The sequence below is a fragment of the Chionomys nivalis genome, chromosome 12, assembly GCF_950005125.1.
Source record: "Chionomys nivalis chromosome 12, mChiNiv1.1, whole genome shotgun sequence".
Taxonomy (NCBI): domain Eukaryota; kingdom Metazoa; phylum Chordata; class Mammalia; order Rodentia; family Cricetidae; genus Chionomys; species Chionomys nivalis.
This window is the reverse complement of record NC_080097.1, coordinates 53,638,634-53,659,679: the sequence shown is the minus strand read 5'-3', so window position 1 is coordinate 53,659,679 and position 21,046 is coordinate 53,638,634. Positions and strand designations below refer to the sequence as shown.

The following is a 21,046-nucleotide window of genomic DNA, read 5'->3' as shown; positions in this document are numbered from 1 at the left end:
TGTCCATGAGATCTGGCTTTGATTCTTAGCATCCACATGGTGGATTACAACTCTAAATCCAGGATATTTGAAGCCCTCATTTGGCCTGCTGAGGCACTAGGTGCATAGAGGTGCACAGAAATATATGCAGGCAAAGCACCCATACACATAAAATAATAAACATAAAACAAAGACTGCATTTTTAAAAATAGCATTGCTTTGAGAGTCTTCTGTAGATAATACTTCCCGCTCTTACATTTAATTCTGTGTTTTTATGTAGGTAGGGGTTGGATATGTTCACTACTATAGAGTTATCGCCATGTTACTTTCCATAAAGCTGTAGCTGAAGCGTGTATCATCTTTTGTGTCCTCTTTCCCTGTGGTTTTGCTTTCTTCACTTTCATTGATCCGTGGTTCAAATGTAGCAGGTAGGAAATCCCGAAATAAATCATCCAAAAGTGTAAGTTGTATAGTGTGATGGGACCTCTTGCTGTCACTCTGTGTGCTGTCCAGGCAGGAGTCGCCCCTTTGTTCAGGGTCCACACTTCATCACAGTCTTCGCACTCAGTAAGCTTTCCTCTGTTCAGTAACGGCCTAAGGGTACAGGAGAGAACATGCTGCCAGTAGCTTTAAAATCTAATGCTATAGTTATCCATTTTGTCATGTTATTGTTAATCTCTTAATCTATAAAGTAAACTTTATCAGAAATATGCACAGATTGGAGGAAATCAAAATAGACAGGGTTCACTGTTATCTAAACACTCCGATATCCACTAGGTGTCTTGGAAATTATTCTCTCCTTATATAGTGGGGGACTGTTGTAAATTTGCCTGCCCTTGAAATTTACCAAATCATTTAGCTAATGTGCCTACAACACATTTTTCTGTGTCTTGGTTAACTTGTTGTATTAGAAATTATTCTCTTGATTAAACATAATTAATTGAATTTTATATTCATCTTTTTATGTATATAAGCATACATATTTTCATAGGGAGTATTTGGGGTAATGGGTATAGTCTTATAATTTATCCTGTCTTTTTCCTTTATTAATTGTACAGAAAATTTGATGTTTTCAAATATCAGAGCTTGTTATTTTTCTTTAAGGTCACAGTTTCTTTTAAGGTAGTTTCTGTTTTATTTTAGCCTTTTCTGGAATTTTCTTTTTATTGTTTCATTTAGTAAGTGTAGAAAGTTATTGGTGTCTTGATGATATTTTTATATACATCTCAGTCCCACTTGTCAATTCTGGCTATTGTTTCCTGACCCACTGGAGTTTTTTCAGAAAGTTCTTACTTATGTTTATATCTTTAAAAAAAATTAAATTGTTTTATTGTGTAGGTGTCTTTATTGTAATTTAGAAAAAAGTGGCGCTTGAAAGAAAGACACTTTACAACAGAGTTCACCTGGAAGGGTTTTTATTAAGGGAAAGGGACCGTAAAAAGAGGGAAGGGGAGTAGGAAACGCCCTCTGGGTACAGGAGCAGCAGAAAATGAGACAGAGACAGAGGGATGGGAGGTGGGCAGGGCCCTTTTAAAAGGGAACACAGTAAATGAGCACAGGAGGTGCTCTTAGTGGCTGCAGCTGAGGACATAGCCTGTGAGGACCCCAGGGGCAGGCCTACATGTATGTCCATGCACCAAGTATTATAGCTGGTGCCTGCAGAGGCCAGAAGAGGGCATTAGATTCCCTGGAACCGAAGTTATGGACAGTTGTGAGCTGCCTGCCATGTCGATGCTGAACCTGAGTCTGTGCAAGAGCAGCCAGTGCCCGGCTGTTCATCTGTTTCTCTCTGAAGTTCCATGCTGTGCTCTCCTGGGTGAGACCTTTTTACCCTTTGTGTTCAGGATTTCTCTATGTATCTTCTGCAGTGCCTACTTGCTGGTTATGAATTGATTTAGTTTGTGTGTCTTGAAATGTTTCTTTTCTCTCACTTGATGTTTAATGTAATTTTGCTAGATAGAACAATGTTCATTGACATCATTTCAGATTTGTAATACATTATTCCATGGTTTTCAAGATTCTCTTTAGAGGTCTGTAGTGTTTTCTTTTGTAAACAAGTTACCATTTTTCTTTACAGCATTCAATGCTGGTATTGTTTTAAGGGTCGCATTAGAAGGATATATTATTTACATAACTTCCTAGTGATTTGCCAGTATCTACGCTTTTGTTCTAATCAGAGTAAAACATTGTGGCTCAGAGATATTATTTAACTGTATAAATACAATTTTTTTGTTTCCTTTAGAAAAACACCATCAGCTGCTACTGCCCAGCAGTAAGAGGGTGTACTTTGGTTTTTGAAAAATCGGTGCAAATTGAAGAATTTTTCCCATTATCTGAAGGAGAACTTGCCTGTCAGTGCCCTTGCTACTGGTAGTTTAAATGGCTTCTTTAAGTTTTGGAGTTCCAAACTTGGGGCAGACACAAACCATTCTAGAGAGCTGTTATGTTTTTGTTTTTTATTTTGTTTTGTTTTTTAATGAAACAGGATTTTATTGGGTAGTCTGACTGGCCTGGAACTCTAAATGTAGACCAGGCTGGGCTTGAACTCGTACAAATCTGCCTGCTTTTGCCTCCCAGGTGTTGGGATTAAAGATGCATGAAGCACACCTAGTGTCCTTTTTGAGAGTTTTCAAAGCACACCAGCATTCGTTGTCAAATTTATGAGCTCACAGCTGGGCAGTGGTGACCCACACCTTTAATCCCAGCACTCAGGAAGCAGTGGCAAGTGGATCTCTGAGTTCAAGGCCAGCCTGGTCTACAGAGTAATTCCCTCCAGCACAACCAAGGCTATACAGAAAAACTCTGTCTTGAAAAACACAAAAACAAAATTAAGAGCGATTAGAGACAGACAGTCTACCTACCATCTTTGCTCAGAACATGCAAGATTAGGGATTTATGTTCCTAGTGCTGGCCAGCAAGTCAGTGAGTATCCCCACCATCAGTTGTGCCTGTGTACCCTGTGGGGCGATAATGATCACAGCCTTCAGAGTCATGAGTCTCCTTAGTCCTTGGTGAAGGCACCATTCTTCTGTCTTCTGGTGCTCTGCCCAGCTCCACAATAGGTTGACCCTTTTTGTTGGAGTTTAGGACAGCTGTTTCTGCAGTGTCTTATTTTCTTTATGTATTGTATACTGGGATTCCTTTTTGAATAAAGTCTGTGGCCCTAAATCCCTGGCCATGGATGTTTTGAACAAAGATGATAATTTGTCTGTCTGTATCTTTCCATCACAATCATTATAAACTTTATGTGCTATATTTACCTGCTGGGAATGGTTGGTTCGTACAGCCTATGATGCTGTTCTTGGTTGTCAGTTTGACTACCCCTAGAATTAACTAGAATCCAGAAATGGAGGGCATACCTTTGAGAGGTTTTTTTTTTTTTTTTGGCTTAGTTTGAAGGGGGTGGATCCACTTCTCGTCCTGACCTTTGAGGTGGGAAGACACACTCCTTTGATCCAGGCAGGAAGACACACCTTTTGTCTTGGGCACACCTTCTACTGGAAGCCTATATAAGGATGTAGAAGGAGGAAGCTTTTTCGGTTTTCCTTGCTTGCAAATCCTTCTTTCTCTGGCATTCGAGCCTATGTCTTTGGGATTCCAGTGTTTGCTGCAGACCAGTTGAGATATCCAGCCTCATAGCTGAGCAACTTCTGGATTCCTGAACTTTCCATTCAGAGCCAGCCATTATTGGATTAGCTAGACCACAGCCTGTAAGTCATTCTAATAAATCCCACATATATCTCTATAATATATATTATATAATGTCTTATATGCATTGTATATAATTATGTTTATATATTGTTTGCATAGTGTGTGTATGTGTGTGCGTGTGTGTGGAGAGACAGAAGAGAGAGAGAGGGAGAGAGAGAGAGAGAGAGAGAGAGAGAGAGAGAGAGAGAGAGAGGATTCATTCTATAAGTTCTGCTACTCTAGAGAACCTAGACTTCAAACTTTGTCCTGGAAAAGGTCATGGTGACCATCCTTATATACTTAGGAGCTTCTGGATCTGAATCAGTATGTTTACTATAAGTTTGATATTGCCCTTATAGCCAATATAAGGGTCCTTGATTGACCAACCTTGTAGATTCAGCATGGTAGGTCATAATTTGTATCTTAATAATATGAAATTAAATAACTTCAACAATATCAGAGTGTATTAGCTGTAATTCATGAAGTGTTCTGTGGGACTTGTACTTTAATTACATGCATGCTAGTTTTTGTTGGGGCTTGAGTGAGGTGTACTTTTTTATTAGGGGTCATGGTGCAGGTGGAAGAGGTTTGCTCAGGGAGGGGATCAAATTCTTCTTACTTAGAACCAGGCTGCTGCCCTGTGTTTGTTCTGAAGCCTCTTTAGAAGGAATAACAACATGTTCTGCTCTTCCTGTGACCAGGTTAGATACCTCTGCTCATCCGTAAGTAGCAAGACAATGGGATAAAAACACCACTTTTTTAGAAGATAAGGTTTAGCATACATTCTCTTTTATTATGAGGCAGGTGAGTCCTAAAGTCAAGTACTTATGAATGAACCTGAGTACTCCAATGTCTTTCAGGAGAAGTCACCAAGCTTGACACCCTGAGTTTGATCCCCTGAACCCACATGGTAGAAGGAGAGAGCTGACTCCAACAGCTGTCCCTGTTCACCTGCCTGCCATGGCATGCACACAATATGTACACACACTCAAACACACAAAATAAATTAACAATTTTTTTCAAATAGAATACTTTAAACAAATATTTGTTTGTTTGACTATGTGTCAAGCACTATTCTAGATGTTGAGAATGGGGCAGTAAACAAAGCAGACAGAACCAGCCCTCCCACAGCTTATATCCTAGAGGCATTGACATCAGCTCTTAGCTTCAACAGGACCCTTCCTGAGGATGGAGTTGTAACAGAAACACAAACCTTCAGTCTCACTAAATAAAATACATGCATAAGATACCATGGCTATAACGGTTAATCTTCCTTGTCAACTCAGTGGTATTTAGAGTCACCTGCATGTCTGCGAGCATTGCCAGAGAAGTTGAGCAGAGCAGGGAAGACCACAAATGACTTGGTGTCCTGGACTGAAGGAAAGGGAAATGAGGAAGGCAGCTGGGTGCTAGCATCCCTTTCTCTCTGGCCTCTGACTGCAGACATGTGACCTGCTCTTTCACAGTCCCATCACCAGCCTTTCCTGCTGTGACAGGGTGGAGCTCCTTAAACCACAAACCAAAATGAATCCTTCCCTCCTTACGTTGATTTTATGTAAAATATTTTGTCCAATTGATGAAAAAAATAACTAAACAGTAGTGCAGAGGGCTTAGTTTGTAAGAGCCCATGTTTTTTCCTATGTTTTGAAACAGAGTCTGCCTGTGTACCTCAGGCTGGCTTTGAACCTGGCACAATCTTCTTCTCTTACTGTTCCAAGTGCTAGATTTACAAGCATGAGCCACTGTGCCCAGCAGAGTTCACATTTTGTCTAAGCTATTTATATGCTTAGCTCCTGTTTTTGAAATGTAATATTTTTTATTTATGAATGCTATGATAGAGAATTTGGTTATATAAACATAAATGAAAAACACAAAGAGAAAAGTCATCCATAATCTTAACTGTTACAGGAGCTTTCTTGTCCCACCTGGTCCTGCAGCTGCTTTTAAAATAACAACTCAGAGGCTTAACATTAATTATATACTGTTTGGCCTGTTAGCTCAGGCTTGTTATTAACTAGATCTTACCATTTAAATTAATACTTTTCTATTAGTTTCTATTTTACCATGAGGCTTGAGACTTCTTACCTCACATCTGCTTTTCCAGTGGCTGTTTGTATCTCCCACTACTCTGCCTTCTTTCTCCCTGCATTCAGTTTGACTTTCCCGCCTAGCTATAATCTGCCCTGCCATAGGCCAAAGCAGCTTCTTTATTAACTAATGGTAATAAAACATATTCACAGCATACAGAGGGGCATCCCACAACATCTCCCCTTTTCTAATTAAAAAATAAGGTTTTAACTTTAGCATAGTAAAATTACATAAGCAAAATGGTTATTAGACAAAGAATTACAGTTCCAATATTTAGTCTATTTGTATTTAACAAAATCAAAGAAAATACTCTATCATCTTTTCTCTCTTTGTGAGTCTAATGTTTCATATGTAATTTGTTGTTTATCATAACTTAGGAAAATTATAATTATAACTATCTAGTCTTCAACTCCATCAAAGGCCCCAGAAGGCTATAATATTACCTAAGTAAACAGGAAGTACATTGTAAGCAACTTCCAAAACTCTAGGAATGACAGAGATTTTTGGCTGCCTGGACAGTCACCCAAAGTTATTCTGTAAGTACAGGACATGCATCTTCAGCCTATATGCCTAGAGTATCTGGCAGATTTCCCAGTGAAGCAGGAAATTTGAAATTGTCACACTTATATTGACAGTTTGTTAGTCTTTTTTTTTCTGTATCCTGCAGAATGTCTGGCAGTCTCTTCCATGAAGTGGGAACCCTGAAAGATTGTCCCATCTTGCTTTAGCAAGTTCAGCAGTCACTTTCCTGTGGGTCATGCATGTCCAGTTTATACAGCATACTATCAAGCAGTCTAGGCAAGAACAGTTTCTTGCCCAAATGGCTAACCTTGCCACATTGAAAGCAAACTCCATAAGGAGCATCGTCGATGTCCATCATCCTCTTGAAGTAATTCATGCTGTCTTTCACTATCAAATAAAGTCTAAGTTCTTAAAACATTTTAGCTGTGTTCTATAGGTCTTTGAAGTGTATGAAGTGTATTATCCATCTGAAATATATCTCTGCATATCAAGAAAATCAAACTAACATGACCATAAGTTTGACTATTATAGATGACTATTAATTTGTATTTCTTTACTCTATATTACATTTCAAATGAGCTGCACAAACATAATGCCTTAAACAAGAGTAGAAATATACATACAGTATAACATACATACAGTATAATTGACTCTAACTTTGTATCAGTAAACCAAAATCCATACCAATATAAAGTATTTCGAGATTAGCAGTTGTTTTCTAATTAAAGTAGATTCAATAATCTGCCTTTTTTCATCATTTCTATATCATATCCCCTTTTTCTTTAGAAAGAGATGGACAATGACCATTAACTATTTATAGCCAACACCCTTGAAATGAAAACAAACATTTATAAGCAATACTTTGGGAATTTAGGTGTAGTTTTTTTATACTACTTCCTGCTGATTGGAGGTACTGGTAATCTTATGGGGATCCTGAGAAAATTTATAATTATGCTTACATCTTGGCTGTAGTAGTCTGTGAGGCTGCATTGTCTCAGTCAGTTGCCTGTTTTGGATGTTGGCTCACCTGGGCCATGACTCCCATGGAGACCTCTCGGGATCTTACTTGATCAAACCATATTATTCTGGAAGGAATCCATAGCTTCTCATCTTCTGGGGAAGCAAAAGCAGAACCTCTTTTCCAAAGCAACATATCCTTAGACCCAAATTTTGAAGTCAAGATACCTTTTTGTTGGTTTAGTTTAGCAGCCCCCACAATGAAATGTCTCTCTGCAGTTAGCTCATTAATACTCAAAAAATCTAAAGAAAACACAGTAGTATACATAAGCCAGACTCTATATATTTTCCGTTTTTATGTGACTCATTACAATTCTCTATGCTATGATAATTTGGTTAGTATAGAAAAACATAAAAAAACTAATCCATCATCTTAAGAATCAAAGGACAGTACCATTAAAAGTTTATTGTATTTCCTGTTAGTATTTCAGCTGCATAAAATTATGTGTACATGTAATATGCATATGGCTGTATGTACATGTACATATGTAGTTGCATATATATGTGTGTACATAATTTGAATTTGAAGGGCTGGAGATGTAACTCGGTGGTAGAGCAGTTACTTAGCGTGTGTGAAGCCCTAGAACTGATTCCTGGCACTAACAAAGGGGGAAAAAGGGAGAGGGAAGAAAGAAGGAAAGAAAAAAAATTAAGAAACAAAACTAATGTATTTCAAATTTCTATCCTTCTGTACTGGGGCCTGATCCGGGAGCCAACATGCGGTAGGGCATTGCTCTGCCGCTCATTTCCTTTTCTTGACTTTCACCTTCTCCCCAGAGTGGTACAAGCTTCTCTAAATTGTCCTTTGTCACAGACTTCTTTGGGACTCTTTAGAGAACACTGTGCCATAGTAGGCTTACAAAAACACTGGAAAAGAGTTCAACGTGCTGGAACAATAGTGGAGAATTAGTGAGACTCAGTTCTCAAATCACACTGGGTATGCGGTGCATTGCAGAAGGCTTTGTGTGTAGCTAATTTGAGAAACAGTTCTATGTGTAAGTTTTGAGAATTCTTGATAAGATTGTATTGAAAACAGTGGGTAGTTAGAGGATTTTTCCTATATGATTACCAGTTTTCAGGAGCCCACATCAGTTGTAAGAAAATGATTGTTTCTCTTAGATGATCATTTCTTGTAACTTGAACATAAATCCTGATTTGTGCTCCTGTTATGAGTGAGTATAGTATAAATTAGGAAAACAAACCTAAATGGCTCAAAGAAATAGTTGGGATTTAACAGTGAACACCATGCTGCTTTTTTAAAAGATGAAGATCTAGCAAATCTAGTATGTGAAGAAATCCAAGATCTACTATAAAGAAATAAAAATAAGTTATAAAGCAGTGTGTTCAGTTTTAAAGACTTATCTCATTAGGAATTCAAGCAGGCATGTATGTGTGTATGCCCAAGAAAAAGGTCTGCAGGACAGAGGGCAGCTGGTACTTGTGGGTGATTGGAGCGCAATGGAACAGTAGACGGGGTTGCAAAAGAATTTTTTTGTTGTTGTTGTTTTTTTTTGGGGGGGGGGGTTCGAGACAGGGTTTCTCTGTGGTTTTGGAGCCTGTCCTGGAACTAGCTCTTGTAGACCAGGCTGGTCTCGAACTCACAGAGATCCGCCTGCCTCTGCCTCCCGAGTGCTGGGATTAAAGGCGTGCGCCACCACCGCCCGGCTGCAAAAGACTTTTTAATCAACTGGGAAAAGCTTTATTTTGTGTTTGAGTTGTGGAACAAGATGTAGTTCTGATTGCAGTTAGAAAAGCTGTTTTCTGTGATTAGCAGTTTTGAAAAGAAGTTGTACGTAGGACCTCCTGAAGGTGATCCTTAGGAAGTCAAGGCAGGAGGACTGGAAATGAGTTCTGGTCACAGTACTCACCCACCATTCCTGGGCGAGATCCTACTTTGAGCTCAATGCCACACACAATGACAATGAAGTCTGCTATGATTGTTTTGTAGAGGGTTTGCCTTTCAGTGAACTCTGAATACGCTTTATTCAAATACTGTGTTTATTTATGGCTGTGTCTGATGTTTCCATGCTGTCTAAAGTATTCCTATTACCAGCTCTTAACTTTGCTGAAGGAGACACTCTAAGACCGGTTTCCCTTGACATTTTCAACTGAATTTTAACTCAAGGTTTTCTGTCCTTTTATTCGGCCTCCTCTTTTTTTTTTTTTTTTGGTTTTGTGAGGTTTTTTTTTCCCTGTATTTTTATTAGATCCTATTTTTGGTATTGATTTAGAGCATTAGGTTTATTACAGTATTGATATGATTGTCCAGAAAAAGAATATTATAGGTATTTTGTAGTGTAGTATACAGTATTGTAGAGTATTGTAGGAATTTTAGAAAAGTGAAAGTTTGTGAGAACTTAGAAAATTAGAGAGTTATGCCCCGTATTAAAACAGAAAAGGTATATTCTACACAGGGTGGGACTTACTTTTTTATCTCCATTTATTTTTAAGATTTGTTGTTAATTATGTGTAAGTATTGGTATGTGCCTGCATGCATACAGGATATTCTTGGAGGTCAAGACCAGAAGAGAAAGTTGGATCCCCCAGAACTGGAGTTGCAGGTGGTTGTAATCCATGCTGAGACCCAAAGTTGGGTTTTTGGAAAAGCAGGGAATGCTCTTAACCATTGAACCATCTCTTCTACAACCTCTTTGTTTATTTATTAAAGGGTATTTTATAGTTTTGACCTGCCCTCATACTCTTTTATTAAAATGTATTGTTCATTCTTACCTAAACAACTGAAGAAAATGGATCCAGGAACAAAAAGGGATAATGAATATTGTTACTGTGGTCTGTGGATATAGCACTGAGCCCCTTCTGTTGGTTATAATGCTGGTATGTTATTTTTGAAATTGAGAACTTAATGGAAAACCATAGAATGTATTTCACTTAGTGTTGTGATATTGTTTGGAATTGTAACTATTGAATTCAGTATGTGCCATACATGAGTTATATTTTTTTCATATGTTTTGTTTCTGATTTTTGAGAACAGCTTTACCTAAATGCATTCTTGCCACGGACCAGCTCAGGGGAGCCACTCAGACCGTGGGAGAAGCAGGGTCTCTGTAACAGGAAGGCACAAGTTCGGCGAATGACAGACAGACACAACACACAAGAGAGTGGTTGGAATCTGCTGCGATTTTACTGAATTCATGTTTTCATTATATAGTATTCAAACAAAGAACAAATCAGAAGGTCATGTGTCATTGGTTGGCACAGTATGAAAGCTTCTTTTAGTCACATCAGCAATATTTAAGAAAAGTACATTATCAGGAACAGGTGTTAGACATAAAGCATCCTTAGAAGAGGAAATCTTGTCCTTGGGAATGTAAACCTCAGACAAGTGGTTTCATCTTATCTAAGAATATAAAGTTTCTGTCTCATTATTGCTATCTTTCTAACCCTTTATTTCATCTAGTGACCAAATATACCTAATCAGTTCTCTGCACCTGTTGAACTATACTTTTAGTACCTTCTTATGCAGCAGACACTATGGGGGTTGGGATCTAGCAAGCTTATCCATAAAGTTCAAAGTATAATATAACAGTCTTTGTCCATCAACATTAACCCAGCTATTCCCTTGCTCATCATACACCTTGTGTATGACAAAGGTTCTGCTGTAGTCTTATACATTCCCATACTGTGCTTCCTATCCCAGAGCTGTTCCTGAAGAGATAATCCTTGTCTTGTAGATATATACAATATCATTATTAAAAGAGATTGTGCAAAGCCCATATCCCACATAGCCAGCTAATCGAGAAACCCGTCTATGCCCCAAGGGCGGCCAATACCGGGCTGTCTGCCATTGACCTCCAGGAAGCCTGGTCCCATGGGACACGTAGCTCCTGTCCAGCATAATGACATACGTCGTGTCACACAGACGACACTGGAGTTGGAGTGGCACATTCTATTCTATGATTTGGGTTCTACTTTTGGAGGGGGGAACAGAAGCCAACATGTGCTTCCTAACTTCATTCCTCTTACCTGGATGGTGCCTATCCTCACACTTTCCTTCTCACTGAAAAGAAACTGCAGACGTGGTGGTACACCTTCCTAACCTCAGGAGGCTGGAGCAGGAGTAAATAGCTCTATGAGTTCAAGTTCAAGGCAGCCTGGGATACATAGAGAGAGCTTGTCATTTTAGGAATTTAGAGAACATGACTTCTTAAGAAGTCCTTTTTGTTTTCCTGAGGGATTCTTTGAAGGCCCCTTTTCCTCTGATACTGTGGCCTTGAAGCAATTAAAAATGGACGCCAGAGTCAGTGCTCTCCTAGTCAGTAGCGAACACTTCCTGTTCTTGAAGGTCTCTTCCCAACAACAGTGATATTGCAGTATACTCTCTGCTCTTTCCTTTCATAGCCATTGTGTCTTCGCTACTGTTTTCTCAGCCCCATACTGTCTCTGTTTCTCTTACTCCACTGGCTGAACAAGCTGTCCATCCAGGTCTGTTGCTCCTTCAGAGTCTGTGCCTATGTCTGTGTGTCCCACTGTAGCATGAAGACAGTTGTCCTGGAAAGAGGAAAAGAATCACTTCTCAGCTACAGGTACCACCAATTAGAAAGGGATATCCCCTGATTTGTTATTCAGCTTCCTCCTTCCCAAAAATAGCCATAGCAGATGGGAAGTGAGCCAGGAGAAACCAGTACAGTTAAGGTTTGGGATATTCCCAAAGCATTCATCCTTTAGAGGTTCCTCCATATTCTGATTTTATGAAAGCCAAACTAAATATCTTTAGCAACTCCTAGGGCCACACAGTTGACTCTTCCTAAAATGAAAATGAAAAGAAAGAACAGCTACAGGCGTCTCCACATACAGATGTTCCAGCAGTCTGCCAGGAGAACAGCTACAGGCATCTCCACATACAGATGTTCCAGCAGTCTGCCAGGAGAACAGCTACAGGCATCTCCACATACAGATGTTCCGCAGTCTGCCAGGAGAACAGCTACAGGCATCTCCACATACAGATGTTCCAGCAGTCTGCCAGGAGAACAGCTACAGGCATCTCCACATACAGCTGTTCCAGCAGTCTGCCAGGAGAAAAGGCAGATAGCAGGTTCTTTGCTCTGTGGCTCTTTTCTTGTGTCAGGCTATTGCAGAATTAATCCTGTGCTCTATATCAGCCAAAGGTAAATCCATAATAGTTTATATCTATGCTCTGTTGCTTAAGGATTTGAAAAATATTGAAATAAAACATGAATGGAAAGTGAGTATGCAGGACAGTGGGAGGGTGCTGGAGTGGCCCAGGAATGCAGAGCATACACTACTCCCTTAAGGGCCAGAGTGTGGTTCCTAGCCCCATGTCAGGCAGCTCACAACCAGCTCCAGGGGGTTTGTCACCCTCTTCTGTTTTTCAAAACACCTGCACTCATGTACCCATACCCGTCACAGACCTGCACATTCACCTAATTGAAAATTAAAGTCTTTCTGAAAATTAAATTTTAGAAAGACAGTGGGGAGAGACATAAATGTCTCTTTAAAAGCCAAAGGTTTGTGTTTATGCGTTTTACAAGAGACTGACCATGGGTCTCCAGCACATTTTTAATATATCTCATTGTGTAAAACATGCATGTATATACATGTATTTTATGAAGGTAAAGTACAACAGCCATTTCTGATATAACTTGTTTTGAGCATAAACTTGTATTATGATTGCTTTATTTGAGAATAATTAGAGCGTGATGTAGGTATCTTGTGTGCTTTGGGGCAGTTTCAGAGGTCTCCATAAACACACACACATAGACACACACACCTACCTACTTGTTTGATAGGAAAGATCTCAGACGGGAACACCAACAGTGCCTGTCAAAAGAAACATATTTCCTCCCTTATAGGGTGGACTATATATGTTGATGTTTCTTCATCTTTGCTTTTTCATGTGTGTCTTAGTCAGTGTTCTGATCATAGCAGCTCCTATAAAGGAATCCATTTCTAATGTGGCTGACTTGCAGTCTCAGAGGTTTATTCATTATCCTCATGGCAGGGAGCATGGCAGCGTGCGAGCACAGATGGTAGCTGAGAGTTTTACATCTGGATCCACAGGCAGCAGTAAGAGGAGAATAACTGAGAGTTCTACGTCTGGATCTGTAGGCAACAGCTAGAGAGAGACTCTGAGCTTGGCGTGGGCTTCTGAAACCTCAAAGCCTACCCTCGGTGACACACTTCCTCTAACAAGGCCACACCTCCTAATTCCTGTTATTGAATGTGTGGGAAAAGCAGTAATTTTATAATCTAGGTATAGCCAGCCAACAGGTTGGGGTGAGCACACTGTTAATCTCATCTGGAAAACTTGTCTAATGTTAGGCAGAACTGTTCTTGAAAGTATAGATTTGGGAAAGGATAGGAATGAATGCTTAGCAGCTAGATTGGACTGGAATAGTAGTACGTGAGTGTGACCAGCTAACTGTGTGCTCCTTGCAGTTAAATCATGGTGCATTTGATCTTGCCCAGTGTTCCATTTAATGTCTGACAGGAAGCTAATAGAAGATTTAAGTTGTTCTTTCCTCAGTCCCTAGGGCCATATAATAGAAGCCTCTCGATGTATCCCTTTCTGACCTTTTAGGATTCTCAATCTCATACCACTCCTAGCCAGATGGGTCCATGGTTAAGGCCAGGGTCCTGACTCAAAGACTGACACAGTTATCAAGAGGCTTTTGAGATACTGATGACCAAGGGTCTATCAGAACCATCACCATGTGGAGAGATCGCAACTGTGAATGAAGAAAGTTCAGGAGATAGGAATGCAGAAAAATAATTAACTCCATGATGCTCTTTAAGCTTGAACTGAGTCAGCTTTTAATCCAGGCTTTCTAATTTTTGTTACTGTGGATACTTTAGTCTGGATCATCCTTCATTGGGGATGTATGTTTTCTGATTACAGGATGATTACCACTACTCCTGGGCTTTTCTCTGTAGATACTAGCTATGACAATCAAGAACATCTTGAAACATTATCAAGTGTATCCTTGGTGAACTAATGAAATTATCTTGACAAAAGCATTTATTTTGCTATACTTTTTATATCTAGCTTCTTGTTTATAGTACACACAGGATAAAGGAGCGGGTTAATGATACCACCTTCAGCATGTTTTCAAGTTTTTTCTGATACTTGACTATACTTCATTTCTTGACAAAGAATCAGTTTCAAAAGCAGGTAGGGAGGGGTGATTTCCAAACAATTATGTCTAGCTTGAATAATTACCATACACATCCAGTAACTAGATAAATATTTCCTTATAGTCTCTCTTAGTTGTTTTATAATTTAATGTTTTAGTCTTTTTTTCCTTTGACACATTGCTAGAAATTTGTAAATTTTATCATTTTTTTCAAATGATCTATTTTTCTTTCATTTATTTCTATTTTTCATTTAGTTGCTATGTTCTTTATTGTTTCTTTGGTTCTTGCATTGGTTTGGTTTCTTTGTTGCACACATGCATGTTTGTGTGTATGATGCACCATATGTGGTACATGTGCACATATGAATTATTCTTGTCTAGATTACCCATATGAAAGCTGAAGTCATTAGTAGCCCATGTTCTTTTTTCTGTCTGTTTAAATGTGAAGCGTGTCTCTAATTTACACCAGCAGCAGGCCACAGATGGTCGTATTTGGTCATTTTGTTTTCCATTAGTTAAAGTACTTTCTAATTTATCTTTCTCCATTTTTTGAAGACTTATGGATTTTTTGATAGTGTGGTGTTTACTTCTCAAATATTTGTGGGTTTCTCAGACACACTTTGTTAGTTACTTGAAAGTTATTATGACTTAAGTTGTTATTTAAGTTCCAGTGTATCTTCGAGCTTTTTGTGTATTGTGGAGTATGATGTGTCTTGATAATCAGCCGAAATACATTTAGAATATATTTATTTATTTATAATATATACACACAAATATATTTAGTGTGTTTGCTTTTGTTCCATCTTCTGTATACCTGCTGATAGTCTAACATTTTTCCTGTGAATTATTGAGAAATGACTGTTGATATTTTAGACTATAGCTGTAGATTTTTATGCTTTTAGTTCTCCCATTCTTTTCTTAGTGTATGTTGAAACTCTTAAATTAGGCACAAAGTATTTAGAATGCTTGTGGCCTTAATGAACTGACTCTTTTGTAATTGTCTTTATCCTAGGTAGTAGTCTTGCCTCAAAGTAAAATAAATGGGTTTCTTGTAGGCAGCATGTAGTTGAGTCTGGTCTTTCTTTCTTCTACTTTTTTTTTCTTTCTTTCTTGAGACAGGGTCTCACTATGCAGTTCCAACTGACCTGAACCTGTAAATCCCAGCACTTAGGGAGGCAGAGAGGCCGGAAAATCTCTGTGAGTTCAAGGCCAGCGTGGTCTACAGAATGAGTTCCAGGACAGGCTCCATAACTACTGGGAAGCTCTGTTTTCCATCCCACACCAAAAAAAAAAAAAACTCAAGTTGGTGTGTGTGTGTGTGTATTGGCCAAGGGGCAGAGATGTGTGCCAGGTTAAAAAAACAACTTGCAGAAATTGATTCTCTTCTTTTACCATATGGGTCTTGGAGGTGAAACTCAGGTCATTAGGTTTGACAGCAAGCACCTTTTCCTGCTGAGCTATCTTGCTGGCCCTGAAAGGTATTTTCAAAATAATGAAAAATATGTTTATTTTTTCTAGTGTTTTTGATTGCTTTGTGCAGGTTTCCTGTAATTGTGATGATTTTTTTATGCCTTTCGAAGGGGCCTCAGTTTGTTTGTTTGTTTGTTTGTTTGTTTGTATATAGGGTCTCTTGTGTAGCCCTGACCATACCATTATGTATGTATAACTCACTATGCCTTCTGAGTACAGGGATTAAAGTGTGTGCTACCACTACAGACTCTCCTTTACCGTTCCTTATGATCACATCTTCATTTCTGAAAGAAATTGACAGCTCTTTCCTTTCAGTTCTTTGATGTCATTGCTCTGGTGGCTCTTTATGTACGAGGTTTTTGATGCTTGCTCGTTTCTTTGCATGCAATGTGACTTTTTTTCTTAAAGTACTTTAGTGATTTTCTTAAGTGATTGGATTATAGTGTTCATTGGAATTAGTTTCTTCTTGTTTCTTACATTTGGTAATTTTTGTACTTGGATTTATGTGTTTATGGTTTCATGAAAATTTGAAAACAGCACTAAAAGGTTGCTCAGTAGGTAAAGAAAGGCTTTTGTCAGCAAGACTTCTGACTTGAGTTTGATTTCTGGAAACCACATGGTGGAAGGAGAGAACCTGCCTGCAGGTTGTCCTCTGCCTCATACACATGCAGTAGTGGCTTTGCCCATGCACCATGAATAAGTAAATATAATTAAAGTTTTTTAGACATTCATCCACTAGGCATTGCTTTGTGTTTCCTATTCTGTTTCTCTTTTTGAGATCCAAATGCTTTGTTTATACTTTAGTTAGATTGGGGTTTCCCATAGTTTAAGAATGCATTATTCATTGGTTTGTTGGAAATGGTTCTTCTCCTAATGTTTTATTTTGATAACGGTTTTTGTAGCATCTTCAAAAGCCAGCTTTTCTTAACTTATTCTGCCTACTTTTTACCTCTGAGCTTTTCTCTATTTTTGTATTCTTCTCTTTTCTTTTTTTTTTTTTTTTTTTTTTTTTTTTTTTGGAGGGGCGGGTTTTGAGACAGGGCTTCTCTGTAGCTTTGGAGCCTGTCCTGGAACTAGCTCTTATAAACCAGGGATCAGCCTGCCTCTGCCTCCTCTTGAGTGCTGGGATTAAAGGTGTGGGCTCACCACCCGGCCTTTTCTTATTTCGTGTGTGGCTGGGTGACTGGCCCCTTCTTTGCTCACTCGTCCATCTTCTCTTCCCAGAGTTCTCCTCCTATTCTCTCTGCCTGCTAGCCCCGCCCATCCTTTCTCCTGCCTAGTTATCAACCATTCAGCTTATTATTAGACCAATCAGGTGTTTTCAACAGGCAAGGTAGCACAACTTCATAGAGTTAAACAAATGCAACATAAAAGAATGCAACACATCTTTGCATCATTAAACAAACACTCCACAGCATAAATAAATGTAACACATCTTTAACTAGTATTCCACAACACATTGCCACGAGGCCTCTGTCAGCTCCAGGCCTCGGGTTTCTGCTACATAACCAATAATGGGCTCCAGTGGGCTCCTCTTGGATGTCCTGTTGATGTCCTGTGTCATGGGGATCCTGTTGTTTTGGATCTGTGGGTTCATCCCCTTCACATGCTCTGACAGTTAATAGACTGTGTGGATGTTGGGGTAGGCCAACTCATAGCCCTGGTTCTGGCCTGGGTGGTAGCTGGGTTGGTCAGCTCTCTAGCTTTCCCTCATGCTTACTACCCAGATGAGCTCTCGAGCAGTGTGTCGGCTACTTCACCCAGTGCAGCCTACAGCAAGGAGCTGGACCAGTTCTGCTTTGGGACCTCAGAGTGAGTCTCTCTCACTGTCATCACCAGGGCCAGCCCTACTGTTGTGCTTAGGCAAGGTGCAGGGCCCTCTCTCCTGATTGATGTAGCGGGCATACGAGGGAGGGGGTCAGCTTTCCTGCTCTCATGCCCTCGGGGATGGCTCATGTGTGCCCCTAACAACTCGGTCTGCTCTAGTGTGCTGCCTAGGCGGGGAGCAGGGCCTGCTCTTGAGTGTGCTGCAGCTGGTGTGGCGCAGGACTAGTTCTCTCCCTCGGTGACCCTGGGGCCATCTCTGTCGCGGGTCACAGGTAGCAAGGGACAGAGGGGAGGGCATCTTCTCAGCTATGTCACCGTATGGCAGATGGGGGCAATCAGCTCTGTTACTCTCACACCCTCAGGGCTGGCTCACCTGCTTCGCCAACAACAGGGTCAGCTCTAGTGTGCTGCCCATATGGGAAGCAGAGGCTGCTTTCTCGTTCACTGTAGCCGGTGGGGGTCAGGGCTAGCTCTCCCACTCTTGTGACCTCAGGGCCACCTAGCTCTCTCATCTGCTATAAGTGGTAATGGTTGAGGGGGGAGAACATCTTTCCCTCACCCCTGCCACCACATGGTAGGTGAGGGGAAGCAGGGTCAGCTCTCTTGCTCTCATACCCTCAGGGTTGGCTCACCTGCATCCCTGACCATAGGGTTAGCTCCAGTATGCTTCCCAGAGAAGGTGAACGCCTATGGAAAGGTATAGGGCCATCTTTCCCGGGGGAGGGGGTGAGCTCTCCCCTGAGGGGTTTGGCCAGTTCACCTGCTGTAGTATCAGGCAAGAGGCAGGGCCAGTGAAGGGTTGGGCTGGCTCTGCACAGCATAGTTCCAATGACCCCATGTTAATCCAGGCAATGGATATCACCACAGGCCCATCAGGGACTTCAGCAGCAGCTTGGGTCCAGACGCGCAAGCACCATGGCCCCTGTGGCAGCACAGACCATTCAAATCAGCACAGCCCCAGTGGCAGCATGGTCCCAGGTCACCAGTGTGGTCACAGATGGCTAGCCAGATCCTGACATCCACAGAGCCCTTGGTGGCAACTGGAGCCACAGACACCACCCAGGACCCCAGCTATCATGGGGCCACAGACCCTGACATGGCCCTATGCAGTGGCTTGTCACTGGACAACACCATGGCCCCTGGTGGCAGCATGGCCCTCGGATATCCTCATGGCCATAGGTTGCAGCCCAGATCCCAGGCATTTATGTGGCTTTTGGTGGCAATACAAGCCACCGACATTACAGACCCTGGATGTGGTAGGACCATGGCCACAGCCAGGATGTCACCATAGCCCCAGATGGCAGCACAGGCAACCCTCATCAACATGGCCCTCGGACACCAATATGGTCCCAGGTGACCCCAGACCCCCAGCATGGCCATGGTCTTCGACTGTCTCGGGAGCCACAGACATCAACACACACCCTGGCTGCAGCAGGGCCACAGACACAAACATGGCCCCAGTTGACAGCCCTAGTCACCCAATTGGCCTGACCCTGGCAGCAACACAACCCATCCCTCAGCCACCAACATGGACACAGGTTCCTTGCTGTCCAGACCTCTAGAATCCATGTGGGCCCTAGCACTAACATGGGCCAGAGATATAAACACATACCCCATCCACAGCAGGACTATGGACCCAGACATGGTCTTTGACAGCCTGGGCCAGCTTGGCCCCAGGTGGCCCCTAGCCACAACATGAGACACAGATAATCAACACAGCCTGCTTGGCTGCTCCAGGGCCACAGATCAAGCCCAGTCATAGCCCAGGCCCTGATATCTCCCTGGACTCGGGTGTCCAGCTGGCCATTCACATCAGCTCATTCCTCAGCACCCTCACCTCTCCAGATCTGCCTCTTCCTAGCTCACAAACCATTCTGCCTCTCCCTCTCTTCCATATCCCCACCCTGCACTCTTTCACCACATTGATGCTCAGCTGCCCACTGCCTGGGCTCTTAGTTGGGTCGCGGTGGCACTTGATTGAGTTACCGCCCCAGCCACAAGGTATAGCATGGAACCGTTGTTTTTCCTCTCTCCCATATCTAGGCCTAGAGATCTGGCACCAGGTGGACTCCTGGTCGATTGTGACCACTACAGACTCAGAAGTGGTGGGGGCAGTGGGCGCCATCTGTGTCCACCAGTGAATCAGGCTTGGGTGGGGCCAGCGACTTCTGGTTATAATGTCTGTTTCTATTACTGTGGTCAGAGAAGGAGGCCCATCCCATTTTGTCTTTTAGAAAAAGTAAAATCGATGTCTTTGTGGTCTAATAGCTTTCTTACTAAGTCTATGTATTCATATGAGAGGGGCAGTGGGGCCTGGAGTGGAGCCCTTGGCCTTTGTAGATGCAGGATAGATTAGCTGAGTGCTCTGCCCTTAGATAGTGCCCTGCACCTATCCCTGTCCCCAATGGATCTTACTTTCTGTGCTGAGTTTCAAAACCATAAGGTCTTCTGGTTTCAAAGATACTTTAAAACATTTACCTTGAGGTTTTTTTAAGAACCACTCTTACAAATTCTGAATTTCTTTGATTGTGGTAGGACTCTTGAGAATATATCCAGGGTACAAGTCATTAATGGCCCTTACCAGTTTAGAATAATTTGCATTTGGCATCAAGAACTGGTCATGTCTGTTAACCCAGCACTTGGGAGGCTGATCGGAATTCAAGGCCAGATTTGACTTAAACATCGAGGCCTTGTTTTGAAAGGTGAGAAAAAGAAAGGAAGATTTAACAGTCTAGGACATAAAATTGATTTATTTTCAAATGTGATTGAAAGAATAATTTTTGGCTGATCTCTAGACAAATTTGATACCTATTCTTAGATGTTAAGAAATATCTAAATAATTATGTATAGTATATTTAAAATTCAAAACTATGTTTTAGCTGGGACTTTGACTCAATGATAAAGCACTTACCTAGCACTCACAAGCCTCTGGAGTTGATTGCCAGCTCGGGAACCTCATTAAGTATATATATTCCATTTATTTTATTGTGTGTATTTGTGCACGTGCCACTCTGTGTGTGCGGTCAGAGGACAACCTGCACTGTCGGTTCCCTCCTCCTGCTGTTTGGTCCTGAAGATTGAACTAGGCTTAATGCAATCACCTTTATCTTCCTAGCTGTCCCACTAGCCCGATAATCTCTATTTTAAAGCCAAATTTTATATGCTTGTTTTTCTTCAGGCATTTAAACAGTTTATTTAGAGATAGTTAGACTTTAATTGAGCTCATACTCTGCAAGAAACTAGTTCTGTCAAGAAGGATTAGTGTCGGAGTAATAGGTCTCGTAGCTACTGCTGTCAGGCCCATAATTGGGAGTTCTGGGGAGAAAAACCAAGGACGCTTG

The 21,046-nt window shown here is 41.1% G+C and overlaps 1 protein-coding gene across 2 annotated transcripts in view; it reads left to right on the top strand.

Annotated features, from left to right (window-relative positions):
• Nucleotides 1-21,046, top strand: part of Cab39l (calcium binding protein 39 like) — a 104,164-nt gene that overhangs the window by 17,881 nt on the left and 65,237 nt on the right. The gene's annotated exons all lie outside the window — the stretch shown is intronic.